The sequence below is a fragment of the Mirounga leonina genome, unplaced genomic scaffold (genome assembly GCF_011800145.1).
Source record: "Mirounga leonina isolate KUSES-001 unplaced genomic scaffold, KU_Mleo_1.0 Mir_447, whole genome shotgun sequence".
NCBI classification, from domain to species: domain Eukaryota; kingdom Metazoa; phylum Chordata; class Mammalia; order Carnivora; family Phocidae; genus Mirounga; species Mirounga leonina.
The window spans coordinates 5,032,386-5,048,226 of NW_023270757.1; the positions used below are offsets into that span (position 1 = coordinate 5,032,386).

The following is a 15,841-nucleotide window of genomic DNA, read 5'->3' on the forward strand; positions in this document are numbered from 1 at the left end:
TCACTAGGGGTCTTGGAACATATCCCCCACAGGCAAGCGAGGACTACTGTACTTAGTTTACCAAGCAACGAAGCTAACGACGTGTGTAGAGCAGAGAAGTTATAATAATTACACAATAAATCAAATTACACAATAAATCAAATCTAAAATATTTGGAGGTTTTCTGTTCTTCTAATAGTTACAAGATTCATTCTCTGCTGTTTGTTTGCCTAAAATGCTGCTACCTACAAAAAGCTGCACATAAAGACGTTCTCTTCTTCACTTCCCTTTTAGCCTTAAAAGTCACAATACTCACCTCATTCTTTTTACTTTCAGCATATTTTTCAATTCATCCCCTGCAGTCCACCAAAACAGCTTCCAAAATCAATAATGATCTCATTACTAAATCGCACTCCCCTTGAATTCACTGACACTTTGATCCTCCTCAGATTTCTCGGCAGCATAGGTAAGACTCTTGGTTTCTCCAACTCGCTGACCTTTTTATTGCTTGCTGCTCAGGAACTGTTACCCCTTCTTGCCCCTCAACGTAATATTTTCTCAGTTTCTGTCCTCAACTTTCACATGTTACCACATAAACTTTCTAGGCGATGTCATCCATCCCTGGGTCCACATGACATCATAATATCATAAACTCTGCTGTGGTTGTGAATTTTTAACTCTCATTTGAACAGTAGCACTTTAATGTGTGGTAATACTGAATTCAACATATCTAAACATTATCTTTCTTAACTTCTTAACGGGAGTCCCCCAACTGCTCCTCCACCAATTTATAAAACTAATCTCAGACACCCAGATGAAAAAAAAAACTCAGAGAATCTTTCTTCCCTCTCAAGCTCTCAATTCCTTTTTTTTTTTTTAAGATTTTATTTATTTATTTGAGAGAGAGAATGAGATAGAGAGAGAGCATGAGAGGGGGAAGGGTCGGAGGGAGAAGCAGACTCCCTGCTGAGCAGGGAGCCCAATGCGGGATTCGATCCCGGGACTCCAGGATCATGACCTGAGCCAAAGGCAGTCGCTTAACCAACTGAGCCACCCAGGCACCCTCCAGCTCTCAATTCCTACATCTAAGAATCACTAAGTCCTACTTACTTTTTTCAACTCTCCTGTCCTGTTACTATACCTACTACTAAACATCTTGATGATTTGTTTCTTTACTGCTTTGTATCCTGACACTTGTGATCAGAACCTGCTCCGTGGCCGATGCAAGTCTCTCTCTTCCCCTTTCTGTGCAAATTCTCAACATTTTTATAAGTTGACAACTAAACATCTAGGGCATTGTTAAGCTGGCAAATATGAACGGAAAAGATCAAAAATAGAAAATAAAAATCAAAAGCAGGCCTCCTAAGGGCACATGTGTACCTTTCTGACACTAGGGGAGTGTTATGAGCTGATTTTATGCATGTGAGCCTCAGGGTTTTTTGTTGCTGTTGTTTTGTTTTGTTTTTTTAAAGATTTTAGTTATTTATTTGACAGAGACAGAGACAGCGAGAGCAGGAACACAAGCAGGGGGAGCGGGAGAGGGAGAAGCAGGCTTCCCACTGAGCAGGGACCCCGATGCGGGACTCGATCCCAGGACCCTGGAACCATGACCGAGCCTCAGGGTTTTTTAATCGCCAGATGAGCCACGTCCTTTCGACCCTTCAGTAACCTCCCTCAGAAGGTCCAAACACCAGGTGCTTGATTATTATGCTGCTTTGGTATCAATTCTTATTACTGCAAGGCCTTGCCGTAATTGCTGCTCTCAGAGGCTCTGGTCCTTTGCTGCTTCAGTCCCCATTCTGTGTGCTATGATGGATGATCCTTCCAAAGCATTGTCGACCTTAAAAATTAAACAACAAAGGTTATCAAGCAGCAAACGAATTTATTCAGAAATAGCAGAGGAATTGCAATTTGGGACATGCCAGCTATGGTGAACCATAGGCAAGTCCAGAGAACAAAAGGAGAGGAAAGGAGAATTTTGGAAGGAGTTGTTTTGAACAAAAGTCCATTGGAGGAAAATGAGAGCTTTATATACATATATATGTAATTTTCACATAATAACTCAGAGTAACTCAGATTATGTTACCCTATCAATCAATTCTTTTAATGGCTCTTCAGTCCCTACTGCATAAAACCCAGACTTAACCCCCTCCCCTCTCCCCCATGAATCAAGTGCCCCTAGTCTTGTCTGTACCTGCCTTTCCAGCTTGTCTTTTCCTTTTTTTTTTTTTTTTTTTTTTTAGAGAGAGAGTGAGAGCGTGATTCTGGGGATTGGAGGGGGGCGTGGGGATGGTGGAGCACAGAGGGAGGGGGAGAATCTTAAACAGTCTCCATGACCAGGACAGAGCCCAACTCAGGGCTCTATCTCACAAACCTGAGATCATGACCTGAGCTGAAATCAAGAGTCAGATGCTTAACTGACTGAGTTACCCAGATGCCCCAAAGATACATTTTTAATAGCTGCATTGTAATCTATTTTGTGAATGCCTGTAATTTACTTATCTGGTCATCTAGGTCGTTTCTGACTTGTTCCTTTTCTTAAAAAAAAAAAAAAAAACCTGTCTCTGTAGATATACTTTGCATATTTGTCTTTTAAAGTCATATTATAGGGGCACCTGGGTGGTTCAGTCATTAAGCGTGGGCCTTCTGCTCAAGTCATGATCCCAGGGTCCTGGGATCAAGGCCCTCATCAGGCTCCCTGCTCAGCTCTCTGTCTGCTACTCCCCCTGCTTGTGCTCGCTCTCTCTCTCTCTCTCTGTCAAATAAATAAATAAAACCTTTTAAAAAATAAAAGAAAATAAAGTCATATTATAAATTCCTAGAATAGAAATTGCTAGATAAAAGAATAAGCTTTTATTTTTAAGTTTATTTTTTTAGTAATAATCAACACCCAATACGGGGCTCAAACTCACGACCCTGAGAGTCATATGATCTTCTAACTGAGGCAGCCAGGTGCCCAGAAAAGAATAAGCTTTGAAACTGAAAACAATATAATTATCTGTCCCTATGTTGAATAATACTGGGACTAGACACTACCTTCCTGGACTTCTGTTAAATAATTCTGAAACCAAGCAAAAATAACTTGGTTGCTTGCTCCAGTTAGTACTTGTTCCTGGAAGATAAAACTGAGTTTGTTAAATAGATTGCTCACAAAGACTAACAGTTTACTTTAAAAATGCATCAAGACCATTGCCCTGCTATGCCCACCAAGCTAAGGCTATTGTATCATAAACTCTGCTCATTTCCAATCATTTCCCTGACTTGCTTCCTTCCCCACAGTTATTCAGCCCAAGCGTTAAAATCCTAAAAATAACTGGCCCTAATTTTCCCTTTTGAGATACCACTAAGGCTCAGTCAAGTGGCATTCTCCCTTACTGCAGCAAATTTAGTAAACTTAACTTCGCTTCAGCAACAGTTTTTGTGATGAGCTTTTGAGGAGTCAACCTTTGACAGCATATTTAAATTTTTTATACAGAGTACCAGGTTGCCTTCTAGGAAGAGTGTATCAATTTAAAGAAATAACAACATGGTGAGGGAATGTCTGCTTTCCTCGGCCCTTGCCAGCACTGGATGTTTTTGCAGTATTGAAAATTTTCCAATCTGATAGGCAAAAAGTGACACCTCATTGATCTTTTTTTTTTTTTTTTTTTAAGATTTTGTTTATTTATTTGTCAGAGAGAAAGAGAGAGAGCTCAAGAGATAGAGCGTACAAGCGGCGGGGAGGGGCAGAGGGAGAAGCAGGCTTCCCGCGGAGCAGGGAGCCCAAAGCGGGACTTGATCCCAGGACCCTGGGATCATGACCTGAGCCAAAGGCAGACACCCAACTGACTGAGCCACCCAGGTGTCCTGACACCTCATTGTTCTAATATTCTTGCATTTATCTGATCATTAATGAAGTTCAGTAACATCTAGAAATGCCATTTGTATCTTGTGTCCCGGGAAGCGTGAAACCACTCTTACACCACTGCCATCAGAAATTAGAGCAGAGAATTTGCCAGGCCTGAGAATTTAATTCATAACCTTGCCATGAAGACTTTGGGGAAGATGGCAGAGTGGGAGAAACTAAGCTCACCTCCTCCCACGAATGAAACTGCATAACATTTACATGAGTGTAAATAACCCATAAAACAACCCAAAGACTGCTGGAACAAATTGCACAACTAAATGTAGAAAAGAGGCTACATCAAAGAGGGTAGGAAGGGCAGACATGTGATGGGGAGCTAAGGGACTCGCAGGCCATCCATGCGAGGGAATTGCGGGCCCAGAGAGGGGAGAGAAACAGACCTCCACATGGGAAAGCCCACAAGGGGAAGATGAATCCCCATAGCACTTGGCACCTCCTTCAGATGAATATTATAAAGCCATAGCCAAGTCTTTGTAGGTCAGGTAGCATCCTATAAAGAAATATATTGTTGGGGCACCTGGGTGGCTCAGTCGGTTAAGCGTCTGACTTCGACTCAGGTCGTGATCCCAGGGTCCTGAGATCGAGCCCCACATGGGGCTCCCTGCTCGGCAGGGAGCCTGCTTCTCCCTCTCCTCCCCACTCATGCTCTCTGTCACTATCCCTGCCTTTCTCAAATAAATAAATAAAATCTTTTTCTTTTTTTAAGATTTTTTATTTATTTATTCATGAGAGACAGAGAGAGAGAGGCAGAGGGAGAAGCAGGCTCCCAAGGAGCAGGGAGCCCGATGCGGGACTCGATCCCAGGACCCTGGGATCATGACCTGAGCCGAAGGCAGACGCTCAACCACGTGAGCCACCCAGGCGCCCCATAAATAAATAAAATCTTTAAAAAAAATGTTTTAGGGGCACTGGGTGGCTCAGTTGGTTAAGCATCCAACTCTTGATCTCTACTCAGGTCTTGATCTCAGGGTCATGAGTTAAAGCCCTGCATTGGGGAGCTTGTGTGCATATATTTTGCATGCTGGGTGTGGAGCCTACTTAAAAAATAAATAAAGGAATAAATAAATAAATAAATAAATAATGTTTTATATATACAGAGATTTATTTCTAATTATTAAAAGTCTGTGTAATATTACTAAAAATAGACAATTCTTTAGACATATCACAGTGATAAAACTTTAGCTTGAAACACCTTTATGTCTTCTTCCTGACTTTCTCACAAAATAAAAACATTAGCCCTATATAGTTTTTTAAACACATGACTTGGGCTTAGTCTCTTACGATTTAAACTTTTTAAATTTCTAGGTTAATTCTATGAGTCCAGCAAGTTATTATTTCCACAGATGGCTTAAGATTACATATATAAAATTGCATTTAGCCAATGAAATTGCAATAATGGATTTTTTTTTGACAGAAAGTAGGATTTATTGGTGGGCATGAATGGGGGGGGCAGTGCCAAGGTTCTCATGAGTGCAGAGCCCTCCATTTGTCCAAGGGGCCTGATTAGGGATAGATGTGACCCCACAGCCATCTGGGATAGGCCGCTTTTCAGCCACAATGTCTTCAAATTCGTCCGCATTAAACTTAGTAAAGCCCCACTAATAATGGATATTTTTAAAGGATTTCATCTCATGGATTCTTATAATACGACACGTGTTAAGGATGCAATGGGTTAACATAAATTGTAATTTACAGATTTTTGTCAACTTCAAGACCTTAAATTCATATTTAAATAATATAATTAACAAATATACTGTGGTATTCCAAATAATTTTTATGTAAACAAACGAACATGAACACTAAACATAATTCTAAATTACTCTTGCTCCTTGTTTTTATATACATAATGACGATAGATTAGCACGATGTGCAAATGTTTTAAAATTTTTATATTTGTATATACACACATACTTGTGTGTATATGTATTATTCTCCCATCTCAAAATATATTAAAGTAGTATAATAAATGCTCCATGGAAAAAATAAGCAAGATAGGTTTTGGTTTCCTCCTTTCTAATTTCTTTTCTGTTTGAAAAGTTCAAAATTGATTACTCTGGTTATGTTTGTAATAATGAGAATTATTAAATAGAAATAGGAATATGCAATCAAAACCATAAATACGGTATGCCTATTTGCTTCTTAAGGATATTGTTGCAGTATATAAAGATGTTAAACTTGAGGCACTTGGCTGGCTCCATCAGTAAAGCATGGGACTCTTGATCTCAAGGTCGTGAGTTCAAGCCCCATTTTGGGGGTAGAGTTTACTTAATAAAAAAAAATTAAAAAAAGAAAAAAGGTGTTATACTCAACATAATATATATATTGTTTTATTTAATAGTGATAGTGTTAAATATATTTTAAAACTACTTCAATGCCTTAATTTAGTCACCTATTGGCATATTCATATATTATGCATATTATATATACATGTGTATGCCTAAATGCACATATAGAAAAGTATATAAAGATAAAGGTTTAAGATTAAAAAGGTAATAAAAGATAAATTTAAGGGCTTATGTATTCTTTACTGTAATCATATGGTTGGAGGGGCACCTGGGTGGCTCAGTCGGTTAAGCATCTGATTCTTGGTTTCAGCTCAGGTCATGATCTCAGGGTCGTGAGATCAAGCCCTGTGTCCAGCCCCAAGTTGAGCTCCATGATCAGCGCAGAGTCGGCTTGACATTTTCTCCCTCTCCCTCCTCCTCTCCTTCTCCCCCTGCTCACATACTATTTCTCTCTCTCTCTCTCTTTTTCTCTTTCCATCTCTCTCTCTCTCTCCCGTGTGTGTGCACTAAAATAAATAAATAAATAAAATCTTTAAAAAAAATTATGGTTGGAAAACAAAAAGTAAAATTAGAATCTGCATTTTTTCTGTAAAACAACCTAGTCATTCTGGCTTGGATAAGCAAGAGTTATTGTTCATTCCTAAAATGTTCAATTAATTCTCTAGACTTTTGGCATACTTCTGAATCATTTTGACAAGAAGTTAAAAAAAAGTTAAGTTCCTACTAACATTATTACCTATTGTTGTGTGTTTCCTATTTATTACCTACAACTATTCCTTGTCTTTTAATAAAATGACTTAAGTTTGTTTCTTATCTCCTTTGACAACTTTTCTTGATTTTGTCCCAGATTCAGTTCCCAAATTCAGAATAATCAGATTGTTAAGCTTTCTTATGAATCACAACTTTCTTTGAGTTTACTGGAATAGCAACCAGTTCAGCCAAAGACTCAGTCCCTCAACTTATGCAAGAAAGATAGTTAGAGGGACACCTGGGTGGCTCACTCGGTTAAGCATCTGCCTTCGGCTCGGGTCATGATCCCAGGGGCCTGGGATTGAGTCCCGCATCAGGCTCCCTGCTCAGTGGGGAGCCTGCTTCTCCCTCTCCCTCTGCCTGCCACTCCCCCTGCTTGTGCTCTCTCTCTCTCTGACAAATAAATAAATAAAATCCTTAAAAAAAAACAAAGAAAAAGAAAAGAAATATAGTAGAAACAATTAGGCTTGTTTGACACTCTCCAAATTTTATTTTTTAACTTAAAACATTATTGGGGCACCTGGGTGGCTCAGTCGGTTGGGCACCTGCCTTTGACTCAGGTCATGATCCCAGGGTCCTGGAATGGAGCCCCACATCAGGCTCCTTGCTCAGCAGGGAGCCTGCTTCTCCCTCTCCCTCTGCCTGCCACTCCCCCTGCTTGTGAGCTCTCTCTCTCTCATTCTCTGACAGATAAAATAAATAAAATCTTAAAAAAAAAAAGACAGTGTTATGAGAACTCTATTGAAATTAGGATAAAAATAAAATTATTGGTATTTTTCAATGACTGAATATTTTCTGTATCAGGTGTCAGTTTAACATTATTGCTATGCTCCAAATCTGCACTTTTTTGCCCTGATTTATGATACTAGTCCTGGACCCTGCAATCACTTCTCCTTTGCCAGCAGATGAGACATTATGATTGATCAGCAGAGGGCAATGGAGTGACATTGCATGGCCACAGCTGCTGGAAGGCACTTTTTTTTAAGGCTCTAGACTTCTATTATTATTCTTTTTTTTTTTTAAGATTTTATTTATTTTTTTTGAGATACAGAGAGAGAGAGAGCATGAGTGGGGGTAGGAGCAGAGGGAAAGGGAGAAGCAGACTCCCCACTGAGCAGGGAGCCCAGCGTGGGGCTCCATGTGGAACTCGATCCCAGGACCTTGGGATCATGACCTGAGCCGAAGGCAGATGCTTAACCATCTGACCCACCAGGCGCCCCCTATTATTATTCTTTAACACAGGAAACCAATAGAGGAGCTCCAGCTGTACCTTCAGTCTGTGCTCTCTCTTCTTGAGGCAACTTTGTCAAGGTCCACTCCACCTATATCCTCTGGCAAAAGCTAGATACTTCTACAGACTGACCCTGGCTGCCCATACTCTCCAGCAATGGTGGACCACTTCTACACACCCATCTGGCAAGTTTCTTCACCCCTGGCAGGTTTGTGTGGCTGTATATGGGGTAGTCACATCCTCTTTAAAGAGGCCTGAATCTCAGCCTTCAGGGAGTGGTAGGTGGGAGGAGGCTCTTTTCCTAGTCATTAGCTCCTGTGTTGCTCCTTTTTCCTCAGCCTAGAGGTAGTACCTGCATTTTTGTACCTGCTATTCTGGATCCCTTAGAGTCTTCTTTTACCTCTACCTCCTACGCGTTAATAATTCTTTGTATTAATTTTCCCTGTTCAAAAAAACTGGTGTGGTTTCTGTCTCCTGACTGGTCCCTGACTGACATATCTTAGAAACATACTTTTGTTCGTGTCCAAAGACCAGTACAATAACTATCTCCAAATAGATGTTATTTCTAGGCTCTTAACTTCTGATGCCTTTGTCAATCAGGGACCATCATAATACCCTTTGTGGTACAAACCAAAAAACCTTGGAGTCTCCTTCCTCTTCATAATACGTTTCTATTCAAAGGATAATCATTGACTACATCCTTCTATATTAATTTTCTGTTAAACTTCAAGAAAGGATTCTACTCCCTCTATTCCCACATTATTTCATCTTGAGGAGGAGACTTCAGAGAAATATAGCCTTTGAGCCTTGATGAAAAGGACCTTATCCGTTACGGTAAACAACAAACACTACAGCAAAAATCTAGAGTTGATTCTTAGAACCACTTCTCTCAAATAAAGAAATTTAAGTCACCGTTAAATTACTGGAAAACTTACTAACCAGAATCTACAACATCAGGAAGATACAGCTGCAACCTAAGACTTTGAGATCAATAAAATGACTGCATGAAGTAGATAGCTTCCAGCCAAGGCTCATGAAATTAAATCTGATGAATGGAAGTACGGAGTGCCATCCTTCAGTCGGCATGCTTTTGTTCTTCATTTGCCAACCCATTTTATTTCCTCCTGGTTGCTTTAAGGTTTTGGATTGTTAACTATGATATCTATGGGATCCCTATGCTCAGTAATGCTTCTTGCATTCCTAGTCACTCCTTGGTAAAAGTCTAATGCTTAACTATATTTTCCTTATGATTTGGCTAAAACACAAAATCAAGCCAACTCTTGAATTTATATTTGCTTTCCTTTGGGTGCCGCTCATTTTCATTTATATTAGTTCCTTGTAATAAATCAGTTAATGTCCTGGGTAATTGAATTCAATCACTAAGTGACTTTTTTTGAGAATAGCACAACAGGTTAAACAGCCAGAAATCCCTTATCATATTCCCCTCCAAAGACACAATACTTGGGGACTGTGTAATAAATAATTTGGCTAGCCTTTGGCCTTAGTTCCTAGGAGATAATCTCTAAATCCTTTTAATTTCCTGAGTGATAGAGTATCTTTGTTATTCATGGTGGACCCCTCAGACCACACCTGATAGCTGAGGTGACTCAGATGGGGGGATGGCCATGCCATGTGATTACAGGATTGAGGGGTTGAGTCAGGTGATATCATCCTGAAATCTGGGAAAGAAAGGAAGCCTGGAGACTGAGCTCAATCACACAGGCAATGATTCAATCAGCCATGCCTATGTAATAAAACTTCAATAGAAACTTTGGACCCTGAAGTTCAGCTGAAGTTCCCTGGTTAGCAATACTCTGAGTATTTTCACACTTTAATGCTGGAAGGGTAACATATACCTGAGAATGATAGAAGCTTCATACTTGAAATTCTCCCAGATTTCACCCTATGCATCTCTTCTCTGTTATAGCCCTTTGCCATAACAAAACTGCAATCGTAAGTATTAGTGAGGACTATTAGTGCGTTCTGTGAGTCTCCCACAGATAATTAGGAAATTACCAAACCCGAAGGTAGTCATGGGAGCCCCTCAAATTGTAGCCAACTGGTGAGAAGTGAGAGTCACCCTGGAGACCGCCAATCCTGTGGCTGGTATCTGAAGTGAAGGCAGCTTGTGAAGAGCCGTGCTCTCAAAATTTGCATGTTGACAAACTCACTGTAGGAAACTTTTGTAGGAGCTAGCCTTTGCAGCCAGTAGAATAGAGCTTGAGGAGGATTCCAAAAGAGATGGTATACCTTTAAAGACTGTTCCACTCTTACAGATCTTACCCAAAAGGCAACTGGTGAACTGATGGCAACCAACAGATTGGACAGAGATGTTATCTTTGTTCATTGATGCCTGCTTTCAGGAGAGGCCCTGTATCACCCAGGATTTACTTTAGCTCACAGATTCCCCTTCCCAGAACAAAAATTTATTTAAATAATTTAATTCAACAAGGAGCAAAACTGGTCTGTGATTTGAGTTCAAAACTGAAAACCAAAGCGAATTTTTTTTGGACTGCCTTCTTCTATACCCAAAACTTTTCATTTTATGCTTTCCAAAACACCTAAAAAAAATAGGAGTAATCCTACATGCTATGATTCAGAAAGTAGTAAAACTAAATAATGTGTCTAAGGCCATGGAACTTCTCCCCTAAGACTTTCACGAAATTAGGTAGATGATAGCTCAAAACAGTCATTAGACATAATATTCTCTTCTTAAAGGAGACCATGTACTGTGTGAGGGAAATAATATTGTACTTACATTTTTGCAGATTTCTCTGGGGTCCTTTATATCACTAAAAAGATCTGAAAAACAAATAAAGGTATCATGAAATGAAATAATTTATATAATACCCAATATCTGGTTCTGTGCACTCTTTATAGTTGCAATGGAATCTGTTTTCTTAATTTAGTTTGGGTATGTTTACCCAAATCAGATTGGCATTGGTTTGTGTTGCAATGTACAAACGGAGAACTCCAGAATCTTAAATGCTGCTGTGCAGTCATTGTGCATCCTGATGATCTTCTACCAAGAAGAACAAGAAAAGTTGACACTCGTGGAGGTTGGAATGACTACCTCAGAAAACACACTCAACCACATCCTCAAACATGGTGTAGATCTGGACTGATGATGTCCCCAAGTGATAAGTGGTCTTGCCAATTAGCCTGCAGAATGATAAAAGGGGAAACTGGGAATTTAATCTAACATAAATTCTCAAGTCCCTGTGTTAAGTAATAACAAAGTAAAATATTAGCTGCTGGTTGGGGAATATAATGCGAATTGACTAAAAAGCTTACTTATCAAAACTGCTAGCCCATCAAGACTCACTTTAAGGGGAACCTTAATCAGTTGGTTAATCATCTGCCTTTGGCTTAGGTCATGATCTCAGGGTCTGGGGATGGAGCTGTGTCTGGCTCCCTGCTCAGCAGGGAGTCTGCTTCTCCCTCTCCCTTTGCCCCTCCCCTCCATGCCCTGTGGGCGCCCCCCGCCCCCTGCTGTCTCCTCTCAAATAAATAAATAAAATCTTTTTAAAAAAAAAACCTCATTTTAAGATTCTTGTTTCACTGAGCCCACTGATCCAAAACTATTGTATCATAAATTCTGCTCATTCCCTTGCAAGACCTGCCTTAAAATCATCCAGGCGCTAAGTGTCTTTTACCTTTCCCCAGTTTCCTCATTTTGAGGCACTCCTTAGACTCTGTCATGATGTTTTCCCTTAAACAAAAGTAAATTTAGTTTTTTTGATTAACAAAAAAGGTTGTGTGTGTGTGTGTGTGTTAGAGGAAGTCAACACTTGATACCGGCAATAAACAAGTAAGTAAAAAAATATACTGCATGCCAGATAGGCTTAAGTGCTATGAAAAAAAAAAAAAAAAAAAGCCAAGGAAGTGGGAAGGGAAGTACATGTGGGTGATGGGTAGATGCTGTTATTCCAATTTTAGATTAGGTAATCAAGGAAGGCCTCCCTGAATGGATGACATTTGATCAAAGACCCGTAGGTGGTGAGAGAGCAAGCATATAGCTGTTTAGGGAAAGAGCATTCCAGAAAGAAGGAATAGCAATTGCAAAGAGTGTAAAGCAGGAGCTTGCAGGGCATGTTGAAGAAATGACAAGCAAGCCAATATGGCTAAAGCAGAGAGTGAACAGGGACGCCGGGGTGGCTCAGTCAGTTGAGCGTCCGCTTTCGGCTCAGTCATGATCTCACAGTACTGGGATCAAGCCCCAAGTTGGGCTCCCTGCTCAGTGGGGAGTCTGCTTCTCCCTCTCCTGCTGCCCCTTCACTTCCACTCATGCTCAAGTGCTCTCTCCCTCTCAAATAAATTAAAAAAAAAAAGAAGAAGAAGAGAGTAAACAGCAGAGAGGTGGGATATGTGAATAAAAGGCAATAGGAGGGAAATAGGTTGTATAGGACCTTTTCTCTAAATGAGACGGGAAACCATTCAGGGGGAACTTTAGAATTCATTTATCAAAGAGGTACATGAAATGTATAGATTACTTAGGGGATAATTGACATTTTTATGACATTGAGTCTTCCCATCCAGGAAGATGTCATATCTCTCCATTTAGCCTAGACTCTCTTTTATGTACTTCAATAAACCTTAATATTTCTTGTCCTATGAATCTTTTAAATTCTTATTAAGTTTATTACTTGGGTTTTAAAGGTTTATTTTTGTTTGGCTTGGTTTTTCACTGTTGTAAATGGGATTCCGCCCCCCATTACATCCTCTAACTGTACCACCTCTCAATCATGACTTTTACTCTAAATTCAATCACTATCCTGACCTCTATCAAACAGGTTAGTTTTGCCTATTTTATAAATATATTGTATTTATATATTATATTTTATATTCAAGTGATTAATATATTCATCATATAAATATAATCATATGAATATATAAATATAACAGTTATATGTATGATCTATATATGTATAGATCATATATCATGCATCATAATCATATGAATATATAAATATAATATATATGGAAAAACTATTAACTTTTAATATATTCCTCTTATAGTTACCTTAAGATAGTTCAAAATTAATGCTAATATCCATTTAGTTCATTCTCTTGGAATATTTTGGTAATAATTATATTGCCTCTGAATAATGGCAATTTTTTAAAACTCGGCTCTGTACCCAATGTGGGGCTTGAACTCACAACCCCAAAATCAAGAGTCACGTGCTCTACCACCTAAGCCAGCCAGGCACCCCAGACAATATTTTCTCTTCAGTCTTGATGGTTATAACTCACTTGTGTTACCTTGTTTACTACATTGGATAGAATTCTCAGAAAATTTCTTTTTTTTTTAAATTTTTTAAAGATTTTATTTATTTATTTGACAGAGAGAGACACAGCGAGAGAGGGAACACAAGCAGGGAGAGTGGGGGAGGGAGAAGCAGGCTTCCCACTGAGCAGGGAGCCCGATGTGGGGCTGGATCCCAGGATCCTGGGATCATGACCTGAGCCGAAGGCAAGCGCTTAACGACTGAGCCACCCAGGCGCCCCAAATTCTCAGAAAATTTCTGAATAAAAGGGACAACAACATTTATATTATTTATGACATTAATGTGAAATAATTCTTTTTTTTTTAAGATTTTATTTATTTGAGGGGGGGAGAATACAAGGAGGAGGAGAGGCAGAGGGAAAAGCGGACTCCCCGTTGAGCAGGGAGCCCGATGCAGGGCTTGATCCCAGGGCTCTGAGATCATGACCTGAGCTGAAGGCAGACGCTTAACCGACTGAGCCACTCAGGCACCCCTAATGTGAAATAATTCTTACATTTACTCCCTTTAAATATAATTTTGACTGATTACGTATTAGAAATTATTTTTACATTAAGAAATTCTCTTTCTCTTACTAATTTCCTATTTTTTAAATCCAAAAGCCTATTTTTGCATTGGTAGTGAGCACTATAAGTGTTTTTTTTTTTCATGTCAGACAGGTAATGTGCCAATGTCACAACAAGGTTTGAGGGAGGCAAAAGTCACACAACAGTGCGAACACTGAATCATCATGCTTATGAACTACAAAAGGATTTGTAGCAGTATATTAAACAAGCAAAATAGTGAGATGTAATAAAAATGCACCTATATGTTGTTTCTCATGGTCCCTTTAAAATGTATTCAGTGGGCAAGGTTTATTCCATCCTCCTGAATAAAACTCAAGTTTGACTTTTCTGATCTCTCTTAGATAATTGGAAGTCCAAACATCATCATAAGAGGCCAGTCTATTTTCAATTCAGTAATTAGAATGTCTTGTCCAATATATGAATCAATCTATATTAACACTTTAATCTGCATGCAAAGGTTAAGATTTCCCCACCCACACACCTTTAGGTAGGGCCTGGTTTCAGGTGGGATGCTTGCTTTTATGGAAAACATAGTGAATTTCTTCTTTTCTCATTTACTACTTAGGGGAAGGAGGTAAAAAGGAGCAGACAATTCATACTTAATTTCTATCATAAGATGATTTCATATGCTTTGGGTCTAGGAAATTTGTGTTTGTAATTTTTTAAATTAAAATATTACACATAATACACCTCAGTGGAATTTTACAAAATGAGAACATCCATGTACTTAGCTCCCAGATCAAAAAACTCAATATTACCAGACCCCAGAACTCTCCCTTACACCACCTCTTAATCACTATGCTTACCTCTATCAATATAGGTTAGTTTTGCCTATTTTTTTTTTACCTTTCCATAAATGGAATTATACGGAATATACTATTTTATATCTGGTTTCTTTCACTCAATGTGTGTGAGATTTATCCATGTGATTAAATGATTCAGCAAGCCATTCTTTAATGTATTGCTGGATAATACTCTATTGTATGAATATATCACATTTATCCATTCCACTGTTGATAGACATTTAGAAAGCTTTCAGTTTGGGCTAATATGAAAAATTCTGCTATGAACATCTTGTACATGTCTTTGATGTATATATGTATACATTTCTGTCAAACTAATTATGGGAGGTAGGATTGGAATTGCTGGGTCCAAAGGTTCAGTAAATGTTTAAAGCTGTCTTCTTCTGTGTTGAAGACTTCTGTGGATTCTTCTGAGGTTTCTTGGTGGTATTCTCCACCTACTACTCCTATGACATGGGCAAAAGGATTTCTGTCTCCTGCTCTCCATCTTCTGATTTTCCAACGGTACTCCTCATCATCTCTTTCTTGGAAGCTCATTGCCCTTTGCATGAGTCTTCTTTTTTCTTTTTTTAATATTTTATTTATTTATTTGAGAGAGAGCACGCACACAAGCAGGGGGTAGCAGCAGAGAGAGAAGGAGAAGCAGGTAACCCATCAAGCAGGGAGCCTGATGCGGGGCTCGATCTCAGGACCCCAGGATCATGACCTGAGCCAAAGGCAGATGCTTAACTGACTGAGCCACCCAGCACTCCTGCATCAGTCTTCTTGGTCAGAAGTCAACAGGGCTCCAGTCTGCCCTACCCTCCATGTTCCCCCACCACTGGAGATGTATATCAAGTTCCCCAAGAGGTCTTCTTAAAGCCCTTGACTGGAGAGTTGGGAGGAACATTTTACCTCTGTTGCTTGGTGATCTGGGACACAAAATATATCATAAATTTTCTCGAAAGAAATCTCTTCAAAATTGTCCTTGAGTCCCCCCACATCTGAACATTTTTAATGTTCTTAGAGTTGGTATGGGGTCCAAGATGGGTTACTATT

General features: G+C 39.4%; 1 non-coding gene across 1 annotated transcript; it reads right to left on the reverse strand.

Moving 5' to 3' along the window:
* Positions 1-14,083: 14,083 nt before the first annotated feature.
* On the reverse strand, positions 14,084-14,187 carry LOC117999103. The gene has a single exon (XR_004676216.1). It is a non-coding gene; the product is annotated as a small nucleolar RNA U13 (small nucleolar RNA).
* Positions 14,188-15,841: the final 1,654 nt, after the last annotated feature.